This window comes from Mustela putorius, unplaced genomic scaffold, assembly GCF_011764305.1.
Source record: "Mustela putorius furo isolate JIRA1106 unplaced genomic scaffold, ASM1176430v1.1 tig00003869_pilon_pilon_pilon, whole genome shotgun sequence".
Taxonomy (NCBI): domain Eukaryota; kingdom Metazoa; phylum Chordata; class Mammalia; order Carnivora; family Mustelidae; genus Mustela; species Mustela putorius.
This window is the reverse complement of record NW_025422021.1, coordinates 35,785,154-35,810,979: the sequence shown is the minus strand read 5'-3', so window position 1 is coordinate 35,810,979 and position 25,826 is coordinate 35,785,154. Positions and strand designations below refer to the sequence as shown.

Below are 25,826 nucleotides of genomic sequence, written 5' to 3'. Positions count from 1 at the left end.
TATCTCTCCTCATCCATATGGCTGAGAACACAGTAACACCACCAATAAGAATGGCTGAAAATGAAAAAAAAAAAAATCCCTCTCCTTTCCAAAGGCTGTACTGTATCTTAGCGGCCAGAACTCATGATGTTGCACAGTGTACTCTCCCTTTCAACCTTCACTTAGCCTTTGTCCTTGAAGCAGGTGGATGATTCATTTCCACCAGCAGTGCCATGACCTGGCATTCTGGTCATGTGAAAACCATTCCATAGTGGCTTTCCTCGGAAGGGCTCATGGGAACAGTAGCCACCAAGTCTTTCCTGCTGATAACAGCTCATCAGGCCCTTTATACTTGATGCCAGTGTATTGGATATAGAATCCTGTCTTTCCATTTTTTTTTTCCCCTGGAGCATATTACACACTCCACTCCCATTTTCTTCGGGCACAAAGCAATAAGGTAGAAAAGTCTAACAATGCAGACTCTGCTTTCCCTGTTAAATCACGTCCTCCCACCTGGTTGGTCCAAAGAGTTTCTTTTTCTTTTCCCTTTTTTTTCTTTCTCTTTCAAGTCTAATAATTATGTTAGAATGTTTGGTGTTGGCTGTTCTGTATTGATAGTTTCAGCATCCACGGATCCTTTGAATACATAGTTTCAAATGTGTATTTTTAAATTTCAAGCTTTTTTCTAGGGGTGTCGTTGTTGGACTAAGCTGTAGCATCTTTTCCGTAGACTCCAGTTCCCCGTAGTTTGGATCCTCTTTGCCTGTCTTCAATGTGGGCCACACTCTCTCTAACACTTTTGTTTTCTTCATTTCTTTTTCTTTTTTCATTCAGAGATATAATGGACATAGAACACTGTATTAGTTTCAGGTACACAACACGATCATCCCATATGTGCACATATTAAAAAGTGACCTCCACCATAAGTCTAGTTAACATCTCATTTCTTTTTTATCTAAAAATCTCCCCCCTTCACTTTCCATTTCCCATAAGGCATTGCTGCTCATTTCATTGCTCTTATTTTTCTTCATAACCAAACAATGTTCTCTCTTATTTCTAACTCTTTCTTTTTTTTTTTATTTTAAAGATTTTTATTTATTTATTTGAGAGAGAGACAGTGAGAGAGAACATGAGCGAGGAGAAGGTCAGAGGGAGAAGCAGACTTCCCATGCAGCTGGGAGCCCGATATGGGACTCAATCCTGGGACTCCAGGATCATGATCTGGGCCAAAGGCAGTCATCCAACCAACTGAGCCACCCAGGCTTTCTTAAAGTATATTACCTCCTTCTGAGCTCTTCTCATTTATATATTATATCATTTCCTTAATACCTTTGAGCCCATTTTGAAAAAGCACGTCAAAGTTTTGATCTGTTATTTTCAGTTTCTTCTTAGAAGTATATGAGGTTGGTATTCTGCTTTGTAATTTTTTTTATCTTATGGTAACTTTACATGGAATTTATTCTTGATGTTTTTCTGTTGCTCACCTTTGTGAAAATTTATTTATCCTCAATTTTTTAATCATTATTATAGAGTGTTAACAGTAATAGGGGTTTCCTTTCTGAGATTTTTCAGACTTTGTTTTCTCCCCATTTTTATCTAAATGATCTTTCTCTTTCTTGCCTGGGTCCTTCTCTTGCTCAGTTTGGTTCTTCTCCAGCAGTTTCTGGTCTACATAGGTGATCTTATCTGAAGAGGAGCTCCTGGTAGTCAGTTCCAAGTGTCCACAAAGACTAGCCTAGCCCTACCAATGGCTCAGACATTTATCACTCTTACATTGGTGGAGGGGATAGTCTGATTTAACCTGCTCTTCTCAAATTGACCCACCATGCTTTCCAGTGAATATATGTGGCTTATTTTGTGGATTCTTCTTGTCTAAGGTCCACTGGACACACTTCATCCCCCACAGATTCTGATAATACCTAGATCTTGTAGCTACTAGTAATATGTGCCCTCTGGTTGAAATTTGGAGATTATAAAACTACCTTGTAATTAAATTTGTTGTAAATGCTGTCTATCCACTTTGGTTTTACTATCCAGATATTCTGTTTATGTGTGGGGTTTAAGAAGATCTAAAACTGCACTGCCACTATCCTGCCAACTTTCAAGAATCCATTTGCTTTTTAAAAAGATGAGGATTTCACCAAATTAGAAATGGTAGGATGAGTTGTGTTATGTTATGTTATGTTATGTTATACATTATACTGTATTACATTCTCATATATACATATGTATTTATTATATTCTCAGGGACACTTCTGTTTCTGTAAGCCAACAAAACACCCCCTAAACTCTTCCCTCCTCAGTAGTCAAGGGCAGCACTTCCCAGCACTAATGGACATATAATCCAACTGGAAGTCTAACACAGTTCTGGTCCAGTGAGCTTGGGGTAGGACCAGCAATTCTGCACCCCTACCAGCTCCTACATCATGTCATGCTGGTGGTCCACAGACCAAAACTGGGTTAGTAAAAGCCCAGGTGTCAGCCAATTATCATCATATTTCTGGAAGATTAGCAATACACAAGTCTAACGAAAGGTTACTCTCAGTATGTCCCCAAACTTGGTGCTATTCTTGTAAGAGCTGCTGCTTCTTAAAAATAATAAAAGAAAATGAAGTCTAATATAGACATCTGATTCTAGTATTATGCAACACAATATCACTTTCTCATTTAATCCATACTCTCCTCATTTTTTCCATTTTATTTTATTTTATTCTTTTCGGTGTTCCAGAATTAATTGTTTATGTGCCACACCCAGTGCTCCATGCAATACATGCCCTCCATAATACCCACCACCAGGCTCACCCCACCCCCACCACCCCAAAGTTTGTTTCTCAGCGTCCATAGTCTCTCATGGTTTGTCTCCCCCTCCAGTCTCCCCCAACTCACTTTTCCTCTCCACCTCCCAATGTCCTCCATGTTATTCCTTATGCTCCACAAGTAAGTGAAACCATATGATACTTGACTCTCTCTGCTTGACTTATTTCAATCAGCATGATCTCTTCCAGTCCCATCCATGTCTATAAGATAATTATCAGATAAATTTGCATTTTGGCTGGAATTGGGATGCAAACCTGAATTTTATTTTTTTAAGATCTTATTTATTTGAGAGAGAGAGAGAGAGAGAGAGCATGAGAGGGGCGAGGGGCAGAGGAAGAAGCCAACTCCCGGCTGAGCAAAGGGCCCGATGTGGGACTTGATCCTGGGACTCTAGGATCATGTCCTGAGCCGAAGGCAGTTGTTTAACCAACTGAGCAACCCAGGTGCCCTGAATTTTTTACTCCTAACTCCTGTCACCTTCTGCTGCATCATGCTGCACCTTGTACATAATTTTCCTAATTTGGACTTTGCCATCTAGATTCAACTTTTTCTTTATTTTGTTCCAAAATATTCATTATTAAATTTTCAACCATTGCTCTCCACTTGTTGCAACATGTACATCAGTTTGGGGGTATTGCTTAATAAATTCAGTGTAATCTTGCCCAGAGAAACACAGCCTGGTTACCATGGCTTTTATTTAGAAAGTGAGAAAACGGAGCTGTGACATGAGAATATCATCCCTTCATTAAATGACTATTCTCAAGGTAGCATCGTGATGTTTCTCATGACTTTACGCTGAAGTAAGGTTCATGAAACACAGCAGGCGTACAGGTTTGATTGATTCCACTGCCATCTAGATTTATGTTAAATAAATAATGTTAATTGTCTCTGCAAAGAATTTAGGAATGCACAGAGAATAGCAATGTTTTATAATTGGAGAAAAAAGGGAAGCATGCCAGTTTTCTGAAATACCAAATTAATGATTAAATGAATTAACAGAGAGTCATAAGATTCCAGAAATAGCCTGTAGCAGATGGAGGCCCTCCTCAGAGCTCACTACTTCAGAGCTGCTGTTTCTCTGACAGAAGCAAGGTTGTGCCTTACTCCCTGTGGAACGTCGGCCTCTGTTCCTGCACGGGATAGCCAACTCCCTGCAGAGTATCTGCTCACGTGCATGTCTCCAAACCACCCTCTGGATCTGGAACAAGCACTCTGGTGATTCTGGTCCTCAGCTAGAGTAAGAAATTTCTGTTTGCAGGCTCCCTGTGAAGGATGCCCCCAGGACACCAGGCTGTGGGAAGCAAGTATGGCTGATTGGATTGTGACCAAAATGCAACTTCCCTTGCATCTCTCACCATCCCGTCTACCTTTGCTCAGCAGAAGTGTTTGCTCAGCAGTGGAGTTTGCGCCTGGCTGCAAACTCCAGCACGCATGTATGCTTCCTTTCACTCACGTATCACCGATAGTTCAGTCAAACAGCCATTACAGCTTTTTAGCACAGAGAGTGGAATGATGGATTCTAGGAATTCTAATTTTGAGATAACCCATGTGTCCATTCACCAGGAGTGCTGCATCAAAGCATGACCAAAAAAGGTGGGTGGCACATACAATGGGCATCGCCTGTCTCGCTGTTCTGGAGGCTACAAGTTTGAAATCAAGATAGGGGCAGGGTTGGTTCCTTCATAGGCCCATGAAGGAAGGAGCTGTCCCCAGCCTCTCTCCTTGGCTTATATAGATGGACAGCACTCTGCCTTCCTCCCACCCCGAACCCCCCCACATGGTCTCCCTCTATGCCTCCTGGTCCCTGTGTCCAAATTTCCCTCTTACTAAGGACACCAGTCATATTGAATTAGCACCTTCCTCCAAAATGACCTCATTTTAATTTGATTATCGGCAAAAACCTTATTTCAAAATAAGGTTTTATTTGCAGAAAGTGGGAATTAGGACTTCAACATCTTTGGGGAAAACCCAATTCAACTGTAACGACCCACAAGGCTGTGGCACTTGGGAAGATCATTGTGATTGTAAGATTATGTTACAAACTTTAGAAAATTTGGGCTAGAAGCCATTTAAGTGAGTCTGATCGATTCAGATGTACTTAAAATTCACTGCATAACTGCGCTACCTTCCTGCTGGTTCCTGCTCCAAGGGCCTTGTTGACACCCTTATGAAGATCCCCCTTTGTTTACTAAGTGATGAATTCGAGAATACCTCTTACCCAGAACAAGGAAATACTCTCTATTCCAGTCATACTATCTTGCAAGCACTGTAGGACACTTGTTATTAAGACTAATTAATGTGGAACATGTCAATTGGCACAAAGTCAGTGTTTGGCAGGTGAGTCAGGTAAATTCCCAATCCATCCAGATGAAGTTCTTAGCTTGGGGCTTGGATTCTGGTAAGTGAAACTGGGAGGAACAGCCCCTGCTACCGCCCCTTCTTGGGTGCCCTGTGCCCCCTGCCCCTACCCCTGCGTAGTGTCCCAGGGACACAGCAGATTCTTGCTCTCCTGCCATAGAACCCCTGCACGCTGACTTTTACAGCCCATCTTGAGTTGTGCTGGACCTCCTGCTCCTGAGGTCTGCAGATGATCACAAGGCATCACAGGGCCCCCCAGGGTCAGCAGAGAAGGAGTCAGTAGTCTGTAGCTTGAGTACAGCTGCAGAAAGACAGAAATACTTCTCAGAGAGATTGAAGCATAGAGCCATTCTGGGTGTTTCCCAGAATGCATAAATTTTATGCAGCTTGCCAGCTTTCCCAGCAAACCCCCTCCTCCTTCTCCTCCTGTGTGTCTCCCCAATTCAGTAACAGAAGGCCATTGACCACATACCCAAGCCAGCCATGCTAGACTCCTTCTTCTCTACCAGCCCCGCTCACCCACCACGTCTGACATGCTGGCCCTCTGAACACCCCACCTCTCTGCTTGTGACCCCAACTGCCTTCACTCAGCCCTTGATCCACGCCTCCTGACTTACTGTTGTAGCCTCTTGCCGTGTACCTGAGTCCTATCAAGGGCAACAGAATTGGCCACCCCAAAATGAGTCTCTTTGGCATGGGAATTATTTTTAAGCTTTTTTTTTTTTTTTCCAGAAACCGCAGACATAAGTGAAGCTCTGAAAATTGGATAGAAGGTTACCCTTTTGTAAGAGACACTTAACATTTATAAGGAAATCTCCAGTGGTCAGTGCGTCTCCTGGCTACACCAGGAAGAAGGGGTGCCTCACTCTCTAGGAACTCTAGGAAGACAGGACTTATATCTGCACAACAGCTTACCCCTGTTTATTGGGCCTTCCCCCATCACCCCTCATATCTTCTTTGGTCTTGAGCTAAAGATGGCATTTTAGGCGATGATGGTTTGGGCCACTTTGGGGAGTCACTCAGCTCTCCTGGGGCCTCCCATGGATACAGAGAGCAAACATACCTTAAATTTTTGTTCCTTTTTCTCCAGATAACCTGTCTCTCTCTCTCTCTTTTTTTTTAAGGATTTTATTTATTTATTTGACAGAGATCACAAGTAGGCAGAGAGGCAGGCAGAGAGAAGGGGGAGGAAGCGGCTCCCTGCTGAGCAGAGAGCCCGATGAGAGGCTCGATCCCAGGACCCTGAGATCGTGCCCTGAGCCGAAGGCAGAGGATGAACCCACTGAGCACCCAGACACCTGCTAATCTGTCTTCTATCCATTTGATTATTAGACCATACAAAGAACCCAGAATAGAAAAAGGAAGTATTTTTCTGCCCCTACCCTGACCACCTCCTTTCTTCCTCCAAGTCTTTAGATGGGGCTATAGGACTGGATGGGTAAGCCAGGAGTCCAAATCAGGGTGTCAGCAGGTTCTCTTTGAGGTTTCCAGGGAAGGATCCTTCCTTGCTTCTTCCCTGCTGGTGGCTCCGGGCATTCTTTGCTTGTGGCAACCTCATCCCAATTCCTGCTCCTGCTTCACATGGCCGTCTTCTTTGTGTGTTAGTCTTCACACATGTGTGTGTGTGTGTGTGTGTGTTTAACACACTTGGATTAAGGGCCCATCCTCCTCCCGCATGACCTCATCTTAAGTAATTATACGTGCAGTGACCCTACTTCCAAATCAGGTCCCATTCCAAGGGACAGGAATTAGGACTTGGACGTATCTTGGACTCTGGGTGGGATGATTCAAACCATAAGAGACAGTACACTCATTTTTAAAACATTTTGGTGACAATAGAAAAGTCAATATTAGAGCAAACGTCACCCAGATCAGACACTGGAGCCATCCTCTTCCTACCTCAAGGCACTCACTGGAACAGCAGCGGAGAATCACAGGGGAAGCCGAACAAGCTAGGGACCTGGTTCCCTGGATTATCTTCCCTGGGAGACATCGGAGGGGTCACATTCCTGCCTCTCATTCCTGGGTCTCTAAGAGGTGTTCATTCTGAGTCAATACAACATAAATCTCCACATACTTTCAGTCAACTACTCTCGTTCTCTCAGGTTTACACAAAACCAATTCAAAAGCTTGGCTGAACCTGCTTTCCTCTGAGTGAACTGTGTTGTGGAAGGCCGAGCCGTGTGTTGGCGTGCAGTCACGCAGGGCTGTGGGAGCCACCACATGGAGCTGCAGACACGTTTCGACTCTCCCCTGTTTTTTCCCATAATGAACCCAGCTCCCTGGGTGGCAGGAAGGGCACAGCACTTGGACCACAGAAACAATCACGAGACCAGCCCCAGCGCCGGGTCCCAGGTTGATATACATACACCATCCACAGCAATTCCTGTCCCCTGGGGTTGCCCGGCTGGAGGGTCTAAGAGGTGGGGTCTCACTGTCTTCCTACCTTAAGGAGAAGACGCTTCTGCAGTGAGAACAGGTGACGTTAGGCAGAGACATGTGGGAGCAGAGACGAGAGGGTCTGTGAACAGCCCAGGCAGAACTGAGTCCCTTCAGTGTCACCCCCACTGATTCTTCTACCCTGCCTGCTTTCACGGCACCACATCCTCACCCTTAAGACCCTGAACCTATTGACACATCAGTTCTGATGGAATCCTTGAGTCGTCGCTCCCGCCCAGCTGGATACTGCCCCAGCCCCAGGCCCGGCCGCCCTCTGCTCTGGATGTCCCCCCTCCACCCACATGCCCCCCCCAATCACAGGCCCCACGGAACGCAGGAACCACAAATACTTTAGGCATAATACATTTACATTCATTTAAAATTAATTAACAATAATTCTGCTCATCTCCTTAGAATTCAGTTAATTAATTAGGTAGGCCATGACTTTGTTTTTTTTTTTTTTTTTAAGCTAAGAGAAGACTGAACAGGCTCTTTTCTTTCTCCCACTTGAGAGTCTCCCGAGACCTCTGTCCATCCATGCAGCTACCCTCCAATCAGGGCGGACGTTTCCCAAAGGCCCTTTGCTGGATAGAAGTATTTTAGGCCTCACAGAGGACTTTAGATGCAACTCTGCAAAGAGCTGAGCTGCTGGCTGGGGACCCGAACACTGATTAGAAAGAGAGAGAAAGAGAGAGATGCTTGGCCACTTCCCACAGCTGCCGGCTGACAGGGACCACGACCCTTCCCACAGCCTCCCCGAGGCCCTGACCGGCTGCAGCTGCTCAGAGCACAGTCAGCCTTTGTGGATACCGGAGAAGGAGTGAGTCCAAGGGGCAGGGAATTAGACCCAGTGTGTCAGCCGGATGTGCACGGGGGGCCTCACTGGGGGATCCCCGAGTCTCCTTTCTCTGCCCAGCCTGCACGTCTGCATCACAGGAAACACCTTCGTAAAGGGAGCAACCATTTGAGGACAGCAGGGGTTTCCCCAGTGGAAGGGCTGCCGCTAATCTAGCTTCTACCCCGTGGGACCTCCTGCACCTATTCCATTCTTGCATCCACTCCTCGCCTGTCAACCCCTTTCCCAGATAAAGAAGCCCATGCCTTTGAAGCCAAGCCCCTTCACTGACAGGTGAGTGGTGGGGCTGGGGTCAGGTTGGGACTGCCTGCCCCACAGCCTGGCTTGGCCTTCCTGGTAGAACAACTTCTCAAAAGGGTCATCTGCTAGTCTAGGGACCTGAATTTGAGATGCGTGTCTTTAACTATGAGGAGCTGCAGACGGCCCTCCAGTGGGGATGGTTCTCACCGAAGAGAAGGGAGATTTTGCTCCCCCCCGGGGACATGTGGCAGTGTCTGGAGACCTTTTGTGTTGTCACAACCTGAGGTGGGAGAACTTTGCTCCTGGCATCAAGTGGGGAATGCTCAGAGATGCTGGTAAGTACCCTACAATGCACAGGACTACCCCTAGAGCAAAGAATCATCCAGCCCCAAATGTCCATTGTACTGAGGTTGGAAACCTGCCCTATAAGATCTTGCCAGAACTGAGTCCCTACTGGTATCCTGAATTAGCCAAAAACATGGTTAAGGGAGAGCACAGACTGATCTCACTAATTATTCATTCATTTAACCAGTGTTTACTGAGTGCCAACTATGTGCCAAGCATTCATCTAACTGCTGGGGATTTAATAATGAACCAGACAGACAAGGTCCTCTTCCCCTGAGGCAGAGAACAAAAGGGAGGGCTGAGGTGGAAGACAGAAACAAAGCTGATAAACGCATTTTTTTTTAATTTCATTTTATTAGTCAGAGAAAGAGAGAGAATGCGCTAGCAGGGGGAGCAACAGTCAGAGCGAGAAGCAGGCTCCTGGCTGAGCACAAGGTGCCCAATGCAGGGCTCGATCTCAGGACCCTGGGATCTTGACCTGACCTGAAGGCAGGTGCTTAACCGACTGAGCCACCCAGGTATCCCTAAACACATTTTTTAAAATGCCGGAGTCAGATAAGGGCTAATCAGAGAATTGCAACAAAGCAGTGTAATAGAGAGGGATGAGACGTCTGATTTTGATCTGATAGCCCCAGTGGCCCCCTGCAGAACTGACATTTAAGCTGAGGTTTGAACCACAAGAAGGAACCAGTCACTGACCAATCAGGAGAGAGAGCTTTCTAGGAAGGGGAGGTGCTTGATGTGTCTGAAGAACAGACAAAAGGCCAGGGTGGGAGAGGAAGGGGGGGAGGCGGTGATGAGGACAAAACCTGCAGGGCTCTTGCAGTCAGCGAGAGGCAAGGGGCTTCGATAGGGGGTGTATTTCAGAACTAGCGGTTGCTTATGGAAAGAGGGGTGAAGGCAGGTCTTGAATCCAGCATAACTCTTAAATTTGGCTTGAGCAAAGGGGAGCTGGAAGAGAAGAAGCAAATTGGGTTGGGGCGTGCAGTTAAAACTGAGCGGTGGTTCTGGCCAATTCTGTTCCAGATGCACATGTGACCTCAGTGGAGCTGACAGCTGGAGCTGGCAGCTGGATCTGCACCTGGACTGGAGTTCCCAGAACGGTGGGGCTGGAGAGAAGAACCTAGGAGCTTCTCAGAAGTTACTTAAACGGATCCTCCTCCACTTTTGGTTTTCACCACTAAATGGGACACCAATGGGGCAAAACAACTGCCATGAAGTAAGCCCGGTAAAGCCCCTCATGCCTGCCACTGAATCTTTCTAAGCATAACAAATGACTCTTTTCCTTTGAACGTGTACAAATGCCCTCTAGAAGCACCCAGAACTGGGTTCTGATGCCCAGTAAGTGAGCAAGAGAACAGGAATACTGAGCAGGAACTAGAAAGAAGCAAGGTCATGGAGAGAAAGGACAAGAGCAGATGTCACCCGATGCTGGGACCTCCATGCACACACACACTCTGACAGTGCAACGGACTCAGCTGGGAGAACGGATAGTCCTTCAGGGCCCTTGAAGGGAGAGGAAGCACAGTGACTTGCACTTCCTGGAAATTTGCAAATGTGCCTGGAATTATGGAAATGTACCTAGTCTTTCTTGAGGAAGTAGCTCCCCTGACCTTGTAAGAAAGCCTGACGGTGCCATCCATGGTTGGATCCTGAGGCTCCACCAACCCACAGTGATGGCCGCCAGGCATCCTTCCAGATCTCCTGCCCCTCGCACATGACAAGAGGAGAAAGAGATGGCTCTCACTACCAGGGACTAATTTCTTATAGATAATGACTTTTTAGAAAAGAAACAGCTCAGCCTTCTCACTCTTATACAATGGCTTCTGAATTCTTGGGGGAGTAACTAGGTTTATTCCTGCTTCAAAGACAGGAAGCCGGGGGCAGAAATGGAAGAGGACAAGAACGAAAGGGAACATTCCCTGACTGCCCACTATATACTAAGCATGCTTGGTGAAGCAAGATGTACTCCCTGGAGGATATTTCACAGCAAACCTTCCAGGTGGGTGTCAGGTATTAAGAATGGAGATGCAGAGAGGTTGAATAGCTTATTCAAGTAACGTAAAAATAATGGAGGGGAAGACCCCTGAACCCTGGCGTCTTCAAAAACACCTGGGTCCATTCTACTGCTGTCCGCATGGTTCTAGCAAGCTGACACATTGGCCTTGACTGCTTGGCAAGGCCTGTTAGGAGAGCTGTGACTGAGGACTTTCTGGTCTCTAGAGAAATTTCTGGTGACCCATCACAACCATTCTTGGTGCACAATTCAGTAGTTGCTAGACAGTCCTGGATGCTTGACTCGGTGACCTCCCCCATCTCTGCGGGATCACTTACGGTGTCAGAGTGTTGGGGCGGCCATGTCCTTATCACATCCCGTCAACCAGCCAGCCCTGCTCTGATCCTAATGCCTCATCTTGACCTGACAATATCTAGATTGCAAGTCTTAGAAGATTTAAATAACCTAATTAGCTTTGCTATTTGTTTTCAGGTTAGGGAGTTTCCATTTTTAGCAAAGTAGGAGGTGATTATTTAAATTGGTCAACTCTGAAATCCAAGGCAAATAGAGAGGAAATAAATTCACTATCACTGACAAGGCCAAGAAAACTGTGAAGAACACTGCACTCTAATAAAGACCAGGGATCGATTCTCATCTACATAAAGTGGAAAAGTATATTTACTCTTGGTTCTGAACCAATGCAAAGCATTTTCTGTCATATTTATGAATTTTTTTTTCCAGTGCATCTCATTGTAAGATGAGTTTTTATTTTATTTTAAAAATGCGGGGCGCCTGGGTGGCTCAGTGGGTTAAACTGCTGCCTTCGGCTCAGGTCATGATCTCAGGGTCCTGGGATTGAGTCCCGCGTCGGGCTCTCTGCTCAGCAGGGAGCCTGCTTCCTTCTCTCTCTCTCTCTCTCTCTCTGCCTGCCTCTCAGTGTACTTGTGATTTCTCTCTGTCAAATAAATAAATAAAATCTTTAAAAAAAAAAATGCATTTGTGTCAGTTACTGTTGTAGGGGACTTACAAGTATTATCTGAATTGTCCTCTTACTAACACACTAAGGTAGGGACTTCTGCTATTTATGTCTTATAGATAAGGAAACCCAGGCCGAGAACCACCCAAGTTCACCAGCAATCAGATGGCATTGCCAGGATCCTAGCTCAAGCTCCACTCTGCAACATCTAAAATGGAGAAGAAAGAAGACAGTAATAAAAAAAAGAAATCCTTACTTGTAAAATCAATTTCAAAGAACCGTTCTCTGATGTCCCCCCAAGCGCATTCCAGTATCCTGTTTTCTTCCCTCTGCAGCACGTGCTCCTTAAACATGTAACTGCCCACACGGCTAAAAGTCACCGAGTCCTCCTCTGTGGTTCTAAATAATATCCTGTAGCCTATTAATAAACAGATCCATTTTAGATAAAGTTAGTTTTCATAACACGCAGAACAAAAGGGGTCTGTTTGATCACTGGCGAATAGTGTCTCTGTTAAGAAACTGGAGTGATAAGATCATATCTGATCGTCAGAAGCAATAGGTGCAAGGATTGGCTGTGATAAATCACTGCATTAGAAGACAGGCTCCCGGGGCACTTGGGTGGCTCAGTGGGTTGGGGCCTCTGCCTTCGGCTCAGGTCGTGATCCCGGGGTTCTGGTATCGAGCCCCACATCGGGCTCTCTGCTCAGCGGGGAGCCTGCTTCCTCCTTTCTCTCTCTCTGCCTGCCTCTCTGCCTGCTTGTGATCTCTGTCTGCCAAATAAATGAATAAAATCTTTAAAAAAAAAAAAAAGAAGAAGAAGAAGACAGGCTCCCTCTTCATTCTGAGACTTCTGAAGAGTACGAAGAGTAGATTAAATGCATTCCTTTAGGAGAAAGGTAGGATATCAGAAAATTCTGCTTTTTTGCTCTTTATTGGAATAGAAGTAGAGGAAGTCCTCCATATTAGGAATGCTTCTCTTGAGTCCTTAATATCCATGTATCATAGAGTCTCTCATACCTGAAGCCGTGGATTGTGCATTTTACCACAATTTGACATATCGATTTCCTCTCCCTCTGTAAGCATTCTCCCTTCCCTGCTTACGCAGTCTGGATCCCACTGTTGAGCAGGTGTATTACCATTTTATTAAAACTACTATTCCCTGTATCTTATCCTTCTGCCATACTCCCAGTAAAATGCCATATCCTGTTCTAAAGCCACGGTCCCCTAACTTAATACCTTTATCTCATTTCCTAAATGACCTAAATTGGAGATTTGGGCCACAAACTGTTCATGGTCTCCAGGGAGGCTGGACCTGGGTGTTCTTCTCAATTATTTTGTTTGTTCTTCCTTATGTATTGTGGTGGGCAAAGTGATAGCCCACAAAACTGTCCAGTCCTAATCCCTAAAATGAGGAATATACTCCCTAACATGGCAAAAGGGACTTTGCAGTTGTGAGGACGTTAAGGTACCAGAGATGGGGAGATTATCCTGGATTATTATAATCATAAGGGTTCTAATGAGAAGGAGGTCAGAGGGTCAGAGTTAGAGAAAGAGATGTGATGATGGAAGCAAGGATCAGAGAGAGAGAAAAATTAGAAGATGCTATACTCCTGGCTTAGAAGGTGGGGCAGGGGTCATGGGGCATTGAGCCAAGGTCTGGGGGTGGCCCCTAGAAGCTGGAAAATCTAGAATACAGATTCTTCCCTAGAGCATCCAAAGGGAACAGAGCCTCACTGACACCTTGATTTTAGCCCAGTAAGATCTGTTTTAAACTTCTCATCTCCAGAAATTATAAGAGTAAATTTGTGTTGTTAAACCCACTAAGTTTATTATAATTTGTTATAGAAGCAGTAGGAAACTAATATACTTATTCCTCCAGTTCCTCCAGAAAATACACCAAAATGTCACCTCTTTCTTCATCAGCTCTACTCCATGGACCACCCCACCTATTATTTCATACACAAAAAATATTAAGTTAGAGGGTTAAAGCCTCTGCCTTCGGCTCAGGTCATGATCCCAGGGTCCTGGGATCGAGCCCCGCATCGGGCTCTCTGCTAAGCGGGGAGCCTCCTTCCTCCTCTCTCTCTGCCTACTTGTGATTTCTGTCTGTCAAATAAATAAATAAAATCTTAAAAAAATATATTACATTAGATATTCCTTAATCACTTAGTCACAGACCCCTCCCCACCCCCACATATGTACACACAAACATACCAGTTCTGTAGCTTGTCTCTTGTAAAGAACCCTGAATTGGTTTCATTGGTCTTTCTCTAAATTTTTTGTTCTCAATTCTACCAGTTCTGCTTATGTCTTTATTAGTCTTCTGTTATTTGGGGGATTAATTTACCTTATTTTACAATTTCTTACATTTCTTTAAGTGGAAGCATAGATTATTCATTTAAGAACTTTCTTCTAATACAAGAATTTAATGCTATTAATTTTCCCCCTAAGCACTGCTTTAGCTGAATCCTATAAATCTTGAAATTTTATGTCTTAAATTGCATTCAATTCATATTTCCTAATACACCTTATGATTTCCTTTTTGACTCATTATTATTTAGATGCTTTTAGCTTGATTTGTAAATACTTGAGGTTTTCCCAGAATCTTTCTGTTATTGTTTCTAGCTTGATTACTTTATGTTCAGAGAAATCCTTCTTTTTCATGCCAATTTCTTTTTCTCTGACAATAAATGTGTTCATGCTTTACCCATTGTTAATAAAAAAAAAAAAACTATTCTTTGATCCTACTTTGTCATACCTATTACTCTAACTTTCATTTTTCCTTATGTCTCCTTTTATTTCTCTTACTCAGTTCTGAACCCTCCAACGTTTTTTGGTTTCCTCCTGCTTTCCCACACCTGCGCCTCTGGACTCCCATTGGTTCCATAAGCCTCTATAGCCTTCTAAGAATTGTTCTTTTTTTTTTTTTTTTTTTGTCTAAAATGTCCAGAGTTCATCTCGTTTGCTTCTAACCAAGAATCCTAACTGATGCAGCTTAAAACTACCAGAAGTGTGCCCCTTGGTCACACTGCCTCATAAATCCTCTTCCAGTTTCAGCACCCCATCTCCACAGCAAACACATCTTGTACTATGTAGCAATGTACCAAGAGGTGTAGTGTTACAGCAGCCAAGTGGGGAGAGCATTTTGAGAAGAAAGAGGTAAGGGATCTGGGCACATTCTGTTGAGAGGCCCAGTGGAAGGGAGCCAAAGAACCAGGGAAGGGAAGTATGAGAGACCACACACTAGGCAGACAGTGAGATGAAGCCGTCTGGGAGAACTTAAGACATAGAAGACAATCCTTGGCTGGGTTTTTAAACCCCCCAACACTTGTTCTTGGGAATGGATAAGGCCCATTCCAGTCTGCAGGACTCTTGAACTGGGTAGGCTCTGGACCAGCCATCAGACTGTGGTTCTTCCCATGAGGATCCTCACACACTCTGAGCTCTGTGCACAAGCCTGGGACACCTTCACAACAGTTGCAGACACTAGTCAGTGAGAGGTCATTGATGAAGTTGCCAAGTTGCTCACTCACCATCAACCAGCTCTCCAACATACACTTCAAAGAGCAAAGTTTCCAAGGTCTCATTGAATTTCTCTGAGAACCCAACAGAACATCTATCAGTGAGAGGACAGCACAGGGCTCCCAGGAGACTCATCTTCTTCCGTTGGGCCTAGTCCAAAAAGCCAGTCTATACTTCAACTCGTTTCATTCATACCAAAGTGCTCCGAGCTCAGGACTGTCTGGGTTTGAACTGGGTTTGAACTCTGTAATCTTTGGCAAGGTATAGAACCCCTCTGCCTCAATTTCCTCATCTGTAAAATGAGTTTACTAATAGGGCCATGAAGGGTTGAGTTAATATGTGTAAGCCTTCCCAAGGCCTGTGATAAGTACTATATCAAGACTTAAAGCTGCCTCCCAGGGACTGACTAGCTGAGGAGCCCTAGGACCTGGCCAAAAATCAGCAGGAGAAAGTTCCCAAGACATCCCTGCAGACACGGGGTGCAACTGAAGGCTTGGGGGTGCACTGTAGGTGTGTGGGTGCATGTGAGGGCATGGGGGTGTGCATGAAGGCATGGAACTCTGTGTGCCTGCATGGGGTGCATGTGCAAAAGTGGGGGTGTGCATGTAGGAGGGGGTGCTTGTGCAGGTGTGGGGTGTGCATGCAGGAGGGGGTGTGCAGACAGGTGTGGGGGTGTGCATGCAGGAGGGGGTGCAGGTGTGGGGGTGCATGCGAAGATATGGGGGTATATATGCAGCAGAGAGGTGCACGAGCAGCTGAGGGAATGTCGGTGCGGGGATGAGGGCAGCCGAGGAGAGGGGCACGGAGGGAAGGACTGGGAGGCACAGACAGGCTGGAAGGGGGCGGGAAGAAGGAAATCCACCACATTTTCTTGCATAGTTTACAAAAATAAATCCTTTTAGTCACCTTTCCATCAGTTCTCAGTGTATCTTCCCGTGTGTATGTCCTCATCCAGCCCGGGTCTGGGTTTCAATGAACTCGAGGTAAAGCTTAAAATTATATCCCGCCCTGGCCTTCAGGTGACAGAGAAGAGGCCTGGGGAAGAAGGCAGGATGAAGGAGCAGGACATAAGCTGGACTCTAACAGGAAGGAAGTCCCCACCGGAATCTTACAATGCTAATTACACTGTGCACGTGATCGCCGCTGAGGGACCTGGGCCTCTGCTTCCTTTGAAGCTTCTCTCCTTCTGATCCTCTGTCTATTCAAATGATATCCCGTAACAGAGCAAAAAGTATGAACTACAAAAGAGCATAATCCTGGGGTTGCTGTAATCCCACAGGAGCTGGGCTACAGAGGATCCCAATTTGGAACGAGGTCCGGGAAGGAGGGAGAGGATTTCCTTCTCCTCTCTTGTGGGGGGGCCACGACTCCCCGAGAAGCCTGGCCACGCCCCTCCTCAGTGCAAGCGGCTCCTCCTCAGTGCAAGCGGCTCGACCTCTTCCCCAAGATTCCCCCTGGAAAGGGTTTGTACGTGACTTTCAGATGCTCTTAGTTAATAAGACAGCTACAAGGGCCCTTATTCTGACAGCCTGTCTTGCCCTTTGGGAGCACGGAGCATCTGGCTGACAACATAACCTGATCCCAAGGCCCAAGCAGTCAGGCAGCGGAAATGCAATCAGGCTGACAGCAAAACGAGGCTGACAGGCTCCCCCTCTTCTAATGCAGGATCCAAGTCCCCCAAACTTCCCACTTAGTTCCCGCAGCCCCTGGGGGTTTACTGTGTTGGGGCTGTTGCTGGCCACCCCACTCGTCGTCCTGTAGGCTCTGGCACCGGACTGGTCCAGGTGAGAACATTGACTCTGGTCAGCTCCCAGGTTCAGGACACTCAGCCCCTCCTGAGGTCTCAGCACCCCCACCCCAACCCCCCTCTCTGCTAGGACTCCTGGGACAGTGTCCTAGGGTCCTGGTCTCCCCCTGCCCCTCAGCTGCTCTCTCCTGCCTCCGAGAAGCAGCACCTGCTATTTTATCCCTCAGGGCTGAGGTGTGGTCTGTGAAACTGAGCTGGGGGACAGAACAGACCCCATGTTGCCCCTCCACACCCTGTCCCCACGCAGGCCACCTTTTTCCCCTTGTTATCTTTCCCCCTTTCAGACCGACCTGTGCAGTCCAGGCCTTGGCCACACCAACACCTCAGTGGCTGGGCCCTTGTTAGGCCGTGGTCAGATGTCGGGTCCATGGAGTTGTTAGTGTGGGTGAGGGCACAGCAAAGGGCCAAGTCAGAAGACCCTTGTCCAACCTCCTCACCAGTGACCTCTGGGCAGCCCTGTGACCTTGAACTCAGAGAGGTGGACCGAAGGCAGGTCACAACACTATCTACCTCCTTGGGAGTGGCGTAAGGAGCAAATAACAGATGAGAAAGTAGCTCAGACACCACAGTGTGCTACCCAAATGCTTGCTATTGTCATGATTGACAATGACCCTGACAATAGGGTACGAATAGCGTGACTAGTAACAGATCAGAACACTCTGCAGAAAACCTCATTGGATGGGCTTATTCCCTCTGCTTTACACAAGAAGAAAACCACCATGTCCATGTCTAGGGCTCGGAGAGCACAGCTCCTCACACCTCCCCCTCCTAACTTCCCAGGACAGGAACAACAATGGGGGCAGTGGTTCTGATAAGCTTGTAGAATGGGGTGGCACTTGGTTCGGGGAGGAGGACTATCTTTGCAAAAAGCACAGCTTAGTGAAATCCACACTTGCATTAGTTTGGGAACCCTGCTGTAACAAAATACCCAACACCAAGCAGCTGAAATAGTAGACATTTGTTTCCCCTCAGTGCTGGAGGCTGGAGGCCTGAGACCGAGGTGTCCGCATTGCTGCTTCCTTCTGGAGCCTCTCTGTTGGCCGTGTAGACAGCCCACCTCACGTGGTCACAAGACCCTCCCTCGGTGTGTCTTTGCCCTGGTCTCCTCTTCTTTATTTTTTTTTTTTTAAGAATTTTTATTTATTTATTTGACAGAGATCACAAGCAGGCAGAGAGAGAGGAGGAAGCAGGCTCCCCGCTGAGCAGAGAGCCTGATGCAGGGCTCGATCCCAGGACCCCGAGATCATGACCTGAGCCGAAGGCAAAGGCTTAACCCACTGAGCCATCCAGGCGCCCCTGGTCTCTTCTGATGAGGACATGAGTCCTATTGAATGGGGGTCCACTCCAATGACCTCACTTCATTCGAATTACCTCTTTAGAGATTCCGTCCCCAAATACAATCACATCAAGCCTCTGGGAGCCTGAGCGGGGAGGGTGGGGACATGATTCTGCTCATTACAATCATTATTATTTAATCTTTCCACAAGACAGGAAAAAACGTTCGTAAAGATAAGGAAACTGGGGGGGGCGCCTGGGTGGCTCAGTGGGTTAAGCCGCTGCCTTCAGCTCAGGTCATGATCTCAGGGTCCTGGGATCAAGTCCCGCATCGGGCTCTCTGCTCAGCAGGGAGCCTGCTTCCCTCTCTCTCTCTCTGCCTGCCTCTCTGTCTACTTGTGATTTCTCTCTGTCAAATAAATAAATAAAATCTTAAAAAAAAAAAAAAGATAAGGAAACTGGGGAGCCACAGAAGGTCATTAGCTGCCTGGGGCCTTCGGACCTCATGGTTACCTCCAAGCCCTGGATAAGAATGTCATAGCTTGTGCCATGATCCCGGTCTCCCAGCCAGGGACCAAGCACAGCGGAGAAGAAGGGCTTGCTGGATTCCATCCACACGGGGCTGCCCTAAGGGACCGGTCACACTGGGACCACTGTCAGGGACTTTGTAGGGTCTGCATTGGACATGGTCTGGGGCTTCCCTTGAAAAATCCCCTTCCCCATCCCTTCACAGCAATTCGTCCCCAATAAACGTCTGGTCCTCCTCTCCCACCTCTGAGCCCACAGAGGATAACGGGGTCCAGACCGGCGCCCTGGCTCTGATGCCCAGTCTGCAAACAGGCAGATTGCAGGAAGATCTGCCACCCAGCTTCCTTGATGCTCAGTCTTCCTTGGAGGTGAGTGTTGGCTGGAAGGGCAGGGGTGTATCATAAGCTCCTAAAAATGCTGAAAGTTGGTCCAAACTGATACTGCTATTCGCCTAGTGCACACACGGACTTTTTCGGGATGAATGTGCTGGGAAGAGGTCACAGGGGGACGAGGGGTGTCATGAGGGGGTGTGGGGCAGGAAGGGGCTTCTGCCCATCAGGGGGACCCTGTGAAGACTCAGGCTCAGGGATGCCGGGTAGGGGTGGGGGTCCGAGCAGTGTGCTCACGCAGACACCCAGACACATGTTTTCATAAAATTCACCCAGGCCAGTCATTGTGTTCTTTTTCTCAGCAGGGGGCCTTGAATCTTATAAACCACTGCCTCCGCAAGACTTAGATGTCCCCTGCTTTTCACAAACAGGCTTCTGGACACTTGCACTTTCTACCTCATGCACACATTACAGGGTAACTTTGTAACATAGTAACTAGTGGCTAGGTTACAACCCAGAAAGAACAGGAGGAAAGGGTAAAGAAAGAGAAGAAAATGAACATCAGGGTCAACTGCTCTAGTAAGACGTTGCAGGAGAAACAAGAGGAAATGCTAGAGACGGAAGAGAGGAGTTTTTATAAACCCGAAATGCAAATGAAATGACCCAGGACAGAATCCCTTTCAGTAGTCAGGGTCCGGACAGGAGGAAAGCAGGGTTGCTTTTCCGGAGCAGTGAAACCAACAAGGCAAGGCATCTCTCCCAGGCCCCTTTGTTGTGCATTTTCTGCCTGCAGGGGAACCCTGGCCCACCGAGAGGAAGCAGCAGCAAAGCTGCCCCGAGGTGCTGAGCTGTGCTCTCTGCCCCCTGGAAAGGGCTCCCAGCCTCCACCCTCTGGCTAAAAGCCGCTCAGACACCAGGCACTGAGCCCAGACTCAACACCCACCCAGCAGGTGTCTGGGGCAGAGAAAGAGATATAATCGCCCCCATCCATTTTGCTTTTACCAAGCCCTTTAAAGTGGTCTTCCCAGAAAGGGCATTAAAGCTTTTCAATAAAAATGCTGCCTTGCAATTCTCATGCAAGTCAGGGTGGGGAGGCAGACCCTGGGGATGCCCCGATTTTCCCAGGAAGTGAGAACAATATGAGGCTGTGTTCTGGCCCCAGCTGCCCCCGACAGACCCGCTAAAGGGGTGGTGGCTTTGGACTCCTGGTTCAGCCCTCCTCCGCTTGGCTTCCCATCCTGAAAAGGGAATCACCATTTTTGAGAAGCTCAGATATAATCATCCCTATGAAACCATGTGCAAACTGGACAGCGCCATCCAAACCGAAGGCTTTTCTCATTGATGTCATCTGTTTCCATGTGTGAATGGTGGTTGTAACTTAACCCAGAATTATACGAGAGCCCAGAGCAGAGTTTTCTAGATAAATTCTCTCCAGGCAGATCACTACCCCTGTGGGATGTCAGTGCCTCTCCTGATATCTCCCCGTTTCTGGGTGTGTATCCATTTGTCTTTCAGACCCTCGGTGGGCTTGCTCCCCACCCCTGTCCATGTTCTACTTCTTTCCTCTGTTCATAATTCAGTCCTGCTTGCTGGATTCAGTGCTTTGTGCAACATTCCGCACAAACCACCCGACAGGCCTGTGCTACACCTGACTCCAGGCAGGGATGATGCAGGGAAGACCGGCCCCGGGCGCGGGGGGCTTGGGAAGCACGCAGCCTGGCGTCACTGGTGCACACAACTAGCTTTTGTGTGTTTTATTTTGTGTGTTTTATTTCATGTTTTTATTCCCTTCCCGGAATGCTTGGTATTTTCACCTCCCTTTGAGGTGATCAGATTTTGACAAGTTTGCTGACAATGAATTGGAAAACAGGGAGGCGTAAGTGTAAACGCACGGGTGAATGACTTCCCGGGAGAAGCACGTTCCAGGCCTAATCTGGTCATCACTGGTCTAACAGGCTAGTGAGCCAAGGACACTTCATCTACTCTAGAGTTTCAAAAAAAATAGAGCCAGGAACGATGTCGGGGAAAGCACAGGCAGATAGGGCCCTTGAGACTAAGAATATGCTGGGCACACAGGGATCTCTAACCCCAATCTTCCAGACCCGGTCTTGAGGATTTATGCATGCAAATGTTCCTGCTGTAGGATTAACAGAGCCATGTAAATGGGTTGTGTGTTAGAACCCTTGCAGCAACATGCCAGAGACCAGCATTGTATATCGGCTGGGAAATTACTTTACTAAGAACTCGCCATGGCAGAACAGTGGGTCTGGTCTGGCTGGACCCCAGAGCGCAGGACCATCACACTTGACTGTCCTGCTTGATATTTTGGAAGCAGCGCAATTCTAAAAACGCAGTCACCAGCCACTATGAGACATTAAGTGGAACACCATACTTGGTGCGATGTGTGGAAACCCAGCTAGGGAGACTGGTGTAGGCTCCATTCCAGGATATTCATTCCTGGGTCTACCCGTCCTGGGAACCTGATTCTCCACTGCACTGCCATCAGGATATCCTCCCGTATCCCTGATCCCAGTTCAAATCCCAGCTCTGTGGGCTTATCAGTCCTCTCAGCCTCGTGTTTGTTTCTCAGCTGACCAGGAATAGGGGTGCCGGGTTTGGGGAATTCACTGCGATACTCTGTGCTCAGCCCAGCGGCCCTTGGTAAAGGCCCAACAGAAGATAAATATCACTATGAAAGATAGATATTATCATTAATTAAGCCCCTGGAGGAGCTCTCTTTACAAAATGCAGGAAGGGTTGGTGTGTTCGGAAGGGCATATACCACAGGTCTTGTCTAAGTGAGATGATGTCCCCAACCAACGACAAGCTCTTGACCAAAGAAACCCCCCTGCCGGGCTCCTGTCAAGCGGACCCTCCTCCTAGTCCCTCCCCTAGCTCTCCTGAAGTCCTGATACGCTCCCTCACATGACCCATAGCTCTCTGGGCATCTTCGCAGCAAGAATTTAATACAAATCACAGCCTCCTCCTGGTCTTGCTCTCTCTCTGTTTCAGCGGCTAGTTCACAATCTAAGTTCAGCTGCCATCACGTGTACGTCTCCAACTTTGGACTCTTTACCCGCTAAAGGCCTCTGCATGGATCTGTGCAGCACAGGAAAATAATGAAATTCACTCTTCTCCCAGGGTGTTCAATGGAAGAGGAAATGCCAAGTCTGAGGGGCTAGCTCTCTGCTCTTGCAAGCCCCCCATAACTCTGGGGGGGACAGAAGTAGATGGGAGGTCCATTGCGTCTTTGTGTCTTTGTGGGGTGGGTGGTGTACATGTGTGTGTGTGCACGCATTTTAGTAGGAAGAGAATTTCCAGATTAGGTGCTATGCTCCCGAACAGCACAAAGGCCCCTGTTATTTCCTGTGTGTTTCTTCATCAAACACAGACAGCTCCCCTTCCCCATGGCAACGACAGCCTGAGGTTTTACTGTAAAGAGTAAACATTTATTTAAAAGTTGTTGTGTTGTTGACCAAAGCTTATAGATTATCTAAATCTACCTGTATCTATATCTTTATCGACGTATTACATAGACCTATCAAATAAATCTTAATATATAGTACATATCATCTCTCTAAATCTCTTTGTATATTATTACATATTATGTCTCTATATATCTAAGTATTAAATGCAATTTGGGATGTACCCTTGAGCCTTTGTGACTCGGCATTTGCTGTTTATACATTGTCTTTACTATTTGCACAGTTCTGCTCTATGTGGATGGAAAGTCCAATCCGTGTCTCAAACGTGCATTTCTAAGACATAGGATTCTGTTCCCCACCATGCTTTCCAGGGTACATACACCCTCCCTTTAAAGACAAAACTACGACCTGGCTATAGTCTCTATTTGGGAACATTGCCTATTTCTGCAGACACAGATTTTATTTTCCTATTAACAATATTAATGAAATACATCCAGCATAACCTCAGGTCTAGAATGTTCTCTCTCAGAAAAAAAAAGAGAGAGAGAGAGAAATAATAACCGATGTGAAAAGCTTGTGTTCAGCAAGCAATTTCAGTGGTGATTCCAAGAGTCAGACTCTACAGGAGAGACCAGCTCATCAGCGCAAAGCAAAAGCCAGAAAGAGGTCTAGGATCTGGCTTTGTAAGCAGAACATTTGCTGCCCTGGGCCCCCGTTGACACTTGATGGAGGAGCCTCTATTCTAACGGTCGCTCGGGCTCCCAGGTTTTGCACAGGACAAGCCGGCTGCAGCCTCCGGCCAGTCTCCGCGGTGATCCTGGACAGACATCCTCCCGATTAACAGCCCCGGCTGTAATTCACTGCGCCGCTTTGCAGGCTGCAATTTCCCGCACGGCCATAAATTCTGCCTCTAATCTCAGGCTCAGAGAAGCCTTTCGACGTCTTGCCACTGCTGCGTCAATGTCTGCAGAGCCAGCTTTTAATAAACAAAGAGTGACGGACGGGCCGAGGGCCAGAGGAAAAACATGGCGAGCAGCATAAAATTTATCTCAGCTCGCTCTCCTCTTCTGACCGAAGGCCCCCCTACTCCTCGTACACGAACCAGAATTTTTATTTCTCTCAGCTGGCTTGGTTCTTAAAGAAAATACTGGATAAGTTTATCCATGCAAAAATCCGAGGTGGAATATGGTAACCTGTCCGGAGATAAAGTGTATTTTTTAAATCTGGAGTTTAGGGGTTAATTAAAAATAGTGGTTTTTAATGTGTATCGGTTTCTTGAGAGAGAGAAAAAGAGTTCTATGAAGAGAAGCTATGAAACGGATGGATATCACATGTCTCTGTTAGGACGTCTCAGAATCATGAACGTGGTAATGTGAATTTTATCTCCAAGAAGAAACTGGAGTGTTCATCATCTCCTAAATCGTTTTGGCCACAAATCCCTTTTTTTAAAAGAACACCTGGAGGGATGAATTGTTCAGATGATTGGCTTTGGAACCAGGGATGCAAGAGATTAGTTTCTAAAGATGAAAGACAAGGGTAGCAAGGTCTTCCGGCATCATCATCTGGTGGCCTCCTGGGCCGTGGCCAGAGGCTGACCACCTCAGAGGGTGCAAGACTTCAAGGCTGGGGACTCTCAGAAAGGCTGGAGACAGGACAGCTGGGACAGAAGTAGGTGGATGGGCCCACAGCAGTGGACGAGAAGGGCAAGGATCTTTGCTAACGCCCACCAGACAGCACCCACAACAGAAATGGCACTAACCAGACATGCAAGAGGGTATGACTCATTCCCTGCCCCTTCCCCTCCAGCCGCCTCGCTGCAGACGTCCTAGATGATCCCCAGTCACCCCATACAATGCCCTCTCCCTCGCTGAGACCCTCGATGGCAAGTGCCCTCAGGGACAAGGAGCTGCCTCCAGTGAATGGTGGATGCCAAGTTCAGGGCTCAGCCCGTTCCCTCCCGGCCACAGAGTTTGCTATAGGGTTAGTAGAGGCCTCAGCTGCTACTGGTGTCCTTCCGCCCAGGTCCACTCCCAGCGCTCCCCAAGTGTGCTCCCCTGTCCCCCTCCTGCAGGCACATCTCTCTCTCTGAGGCTCTCGGGGAACCTAACCAGAGATACGTGGATAAGGAGCAACTGGGCTCTGATACTTCAACAAGAGTCCAGACGATCAGTTTAATAGGAAAAGCATTTATTGACCGCCTACGACATACAAAAAAGTACATACACTGTACTTGGGAGGCCTGGGGGATACGACGCCATTTAACCCCATCCAGCAATCTATAGGGAGCACCTTTACTGCGCAGGCCCTGGGCTAGGCTCTTGAGATAAAAACAAGAAAAGGGGTTCCTGGGTAGCTCAGTGGGTTAGAGCCTCTGCCTTTGGCTCAGATCATGGTCCGGGGGTCCTGGGATCGAGCCCGCATTAGGCTCCCTTGGGAGCCTGCTTCCTCCTCTCTGGCTGCCTGCCTCTCTGCCTACTTGTGATCTCTGTCTGTCCAATATAAAAAACAAAAAACAAAAAACAAACAAAAAAAAAACTTTAAAAACAAAACAAAACAAAAAAACAAGAAAAGGAAACGTCCTCTTCTCCCAAAGCTCATGAGTTGGGGAAGGAGCAGCCCACCAGATGGCCTGTGCACCTCGCTAGAGCAGAGAAAGAAAAAGGCAGCGCAGAATTTTTGGAGGTTTGGGGCTGTGCTCAAGGTCAGCGAGAACTCTCATCCCCTGCTCTGGCCCGCTTTTCTCAGCTCCATGTTGACTCCCAACATCTGGTGCATTCTCCTCATCAGAAACCACTATTAACTTGACAAAAAGTGTTTGCAGACCAGACAGGATGGAAGAGGAGCCTCCAGCCCATGCAGCAGACCCGAAGAACAGAGCCTGGAAGTCCAGAGGGGTCACCGCTGGCAAAGCTCCACCAGTGATCATGAGCTCTG

General features: G+C 47.2%; 2 long non-coding RNA genes across 2 annotated transcripts in view; one reads left to right on the top strand and one right to left on the bottom strand.

The window, feature by feature from the left end:
* Nucleotides 1-25,826, bottom strand: part of LOC123387997 — a 96,594-nt gene that overhangs the window by 60,978 nt on the left and 9,790 nt on the right. The window lies entirely within an intron of this gene.
* Nucleotides 8,381-12,560, top strand: LOC106004199. The gene is made up of 3 exons (XR_001177112.2): nt 8,381-8,722; nt 10,061-11,036; nt 12,126-12,560. It is a non-coding gene; the product is annotated as an uncharacterized LOC106004199 (long non-coding RNA).